We start from the raw sequence: 3,844 nt of genomic DNA on the forward strand, positions 1-3,844 counted from the left end.
AGCTCAAGGAATTGTATTCAATATCTTGTAATAACCTATAATGAAAAAGAATATGAAAAGGAATATATATATACACACTTATGTATAACTGATTTGCTTTGCTGTACACCTGAAACTAACACAACATTGTAAATTAACTATACTTCAAAAAAGAACAATGATCTATTGACAAACATACTTTAGTAAACTGTTGATGAAAAATAAATTTTAGGGTATAAGTGTTGAAAATGGCATTTTAAATGTATTCTAAAATTGATTCTTAAGACCTAAATTGCCCAGGTTTCATTCCAGAGTTCCTAAATGCTTTTATTGCAGACTTTAATAAGACTTCCTCCTCAAAGTAATTATGGATATCTCATTTTTGAATGCTAATATGTACCATGATCATTCTTCAAATTCTGAGAGTGTCTTAAAAGCATATTTTAATCAACAGCACATTCAGAATTTCACTAATTTTTCACAAGTGTGTGGAATTCACTTGGAGTTACAGAAACATTTTTAAAATAATGAAAAGACTTCAATTATTTATGAAACAACTATTGCCCATACAAAATTGAATGATTCTGTAATAGTCTGGTAGAGGATCAGCTATTGTTCAACTAAATGCTAGGGACAATTTGCAAAATGAGATAATTCATATCAATGACCAGATTTTATACTATGGTGACATGATTTTTAAAAAAACATATCTATGAACATATAACTCCTACATCATTTCATTCTTTCAATTTTAAATGTGGCAAATTCTGTTTTCAAGCATAATTGGGGAATATGTTCTGCTTAATCAAGGTTCAGTTTATATAAATGGTTTAAAAATTTATATAGAAATATAAATACATAATAGATTATAACATATCTATGCACATATATACCAGCTTTCAAAGAATTTCAGTGCCTAAATGAGCCACTAAAACTTATTTAACCACAAATAAATGGTTAAACACAATCATCATCTCATTCTAGAATTTAGTCCATGTGTATGACAATGTTTCTAAGGAAAAAAGCATATATAATTCTTGCCTGTGATGCCTAAAACTTTGTTCCTACATAAAGGACTCTCCTTACTCCCTGTTCCACTTGCCACCCCTGACCCTAAGCAGGCAATAGGAACTGGATTCCCACAGTTCGTACCCAGTGATGGTAGCCTCTAAAGCCTGATGATCATTTGAGGAGGTGCAGAGGCTGAGGGTAAACTCCAGAAGGCTGAAGAGCTATGATGGAGTGACCAGAGCTCCTCCTCAAAATTCTACGGAAATCTGGGTCAGGGAGGAGAGAATACTTAAGACAAGAACTTGAAGATAAATTTTCAATCTGATAAATTACGTGAGATTATTCACATAGCAAAAGGATTACAGTGTGTCCCAGGGACATTTGAAGAAACACATTTTCAAGCATTATGAAACACAACTCTTTAAATAATTACAAAGAAAAAAATTAGCTAAAATGTTATAGCTACTGATAATTTGCAAAAGTGGAAGTTTGCATATCCATTTATTTTATTTTTTTGAGGTACGCGGGCCTGTCACTGTTGTGGCCTCTCCCGTTGTGGAGCACAGGCTCCAGACGCGCAGGCTCAGCGACCATGGCTCACGGGCCCAGTCGCTCCGCGGGATGTGGGATCCTGCCGGACCGGGGCATGAACCCGTGTCCCCTGCATTGGCAGGCGGACTCTCAACCACTGCGCCACCAGGGAAGCCCTATTTTATTTTTTAATATAAAACTATGGACCATTGTTCACCAGTGTTTACAATAAAGTAAACAATATACAGTTGGATAACGTTCTGATTACTACAATTTTATTGCTTTTCTATGCTTCTGCTGAACCAGTAACACAGATACTGAAAAGATTGAGCCTCTGTGTAAGGAATCAGTTGGGGGTAAAGAAAAAACATATAGATCAATAGTTTAGATTACAAAAGTTAATCTAAACTATTTATTTAAATAGTTTTATTTATTTAAGTTAATCTAAACTATTTATTTAAAATTTATTCTATCAGGTCCTAGATTGACAACATCTCTAACAACCTGGTTAGGTTTCCATGAGCAAAGTCTTAGACATCCTCTTAGTCAGTACAACACAGGGATTTCAACTTCTAGTAAAGAAGAAGTTCACTAGAAGAAACCTTTAAATGTCCATTTAACTAAGTCTTGCTTGGCTAATTGAAACACACCAGGATTTTTCTAGTTTTCTCATCTGGGTGGGGAGATTCTTGGTAGTGATAAAATTTTTCCTGTCAGGAGTTTTGCAAATAAACTTTCATTTATACGACTGTAGTTATAGATATGGATTCAGATACAACTGCTTCTTTGTCCAATTTAAGTTATTTACATTATATTTAAATTTTCCAATTAATTATGGAATCATCTACCTAATTTGAAAGGTTAAGCCTTCAGGAAAATTTTCCATTTAACTTGAACGCATTTATTTCTTAGGCTGCTCAGAGCGATGACATCCCAGAAATATGGGCTTATCCCTCGTTATGAATTGGCATTTTTGTTTCGGCAAGTGTTTTTAAAAAATAAAAGAAGGAAAAGAAAATCATTTACATATGTGTTTTATGTATACACACAAAAAACCCCCTCATAAACGAAAAACCCGGAATGGTCCTTAGGCATATATGAGTTAAACACAATCTGATTGCGTAATGACTGTGGAGATTTCCTCCAACATTTAGAATATTTGTTCCCTAATGCAGAGAAAATAATATATCATGGTATCAAATGTTCTTTTCTGATAAAGGAAGCAACTAAGAAAGCTTTATTTATTTGTTCAATGTAACCAGTGCTATAGACTCAAAAAAACAAAAAAAAAACCCTAACACTCCTTCAAAATGAACATACAAAACTTTATTTTCATTAGAATCTAGTTATTTCTTCACACTAATAAATGAAAAAAACCAAGACCCAGAGCTTATATGCATCAACTTATGTGCGTGTGTGTGTGTGTGTGTGTAATTATATATATGGCAATGCAAACAATTATTGAGCTTCATTTTCTGGACAAGAATGCCAAGTTAGTCTCTGAATAAAAAGCACTGCAATTTGAGGACACTTCATTTTTGCCTCTTTGGTCAGCACCAAGTCTGCCTCATCTGAATCTTCCCATTTCATGAGAAACACCAATTCTCCACTGCTGTCTGTGGCACCAGTTATTCATTCAGGGTCAGACCTCCCACAAAGCCTCTTGCTTTGCCCGGCGGCATCTCTCTTCTTTGATTCACTATCATCAGATTCGCTGCCAGATGAAGATTTTCTTTTTGTACCACCTTTTTCTGTACCAGCTGTTGGAGAATTAACAAATGTTTTAATTACCGCTGGGCAGTATAGGTTTTCTTCAGGTTCCTAGTATTGTCAGCATCTGTATTCCCTTCCACTTGAGGAAATAACCACCCCCTCACTTTCACTACACGGCAGTTCTGTCTTTTTCCACTACCAATTCTTCAGGCTCTTCCTCTCTGACTTTTTACTCTTTGCATCCTGTTTCTTTCCCATGTTTTGCAATGCAGTTTTATTGGAGGCCATTTTTATTGCAAACTTGAAGAGGTATTATTCCTTGCCTTCGAGCTGCCCTGAGGTATGCTTCATCTCTGGCCCTGCATGCCTCAGGCTCGAGTTCCCTTTAATCCTCATGTTTCAAGCTGCAGGTACAATCCCAAAGTCCTGGCCGAGCTGGGCAGGAGGGCTCCCATGGGTCTCACCAACATCTCTGCCTCAGGCCCCAGCAACCCCCCTCCTGCCAAAGCACCCCCTTGGTTCAGACGGCATCAGTCATTGCGTCTCTCCACAGGGGCAGAAGAGCAGAGTGGAAGTCTCACAAGACAGATATCCCTCATGTGTGGAGGAC

At 36.5% G+C, this 3,844-nt stretch overlaps 1 pseudogene; it reads right to left on the reverse strand.

Moving 5' to 3' along the window:
• Positions 1 to 2,979: 2,979 nt before the first annotated feature.
• LOC136128404 (chromobox protein homolog 3 pseudogene) lies at positions 2,980 to 3,522 on the reverse strand (annotated as a pseudogene).
• Positions 3,523 to 3,844: the final 322 nt, after the last annotated feature.

This window comes from Phocoena phocoena, chromosome 9 (assembly GCF_963924675.1).
Source record: "Phocoena phocoena chromosome 9, mPhoPho1.1, whole genome shotgun sequence".
Lineage (NCBI taxonomy): Eukaryota > Metazoa > Chordata > Mammalia > Artiodactyla > Phocoenidae > Phocoena > Phocoena phocoena.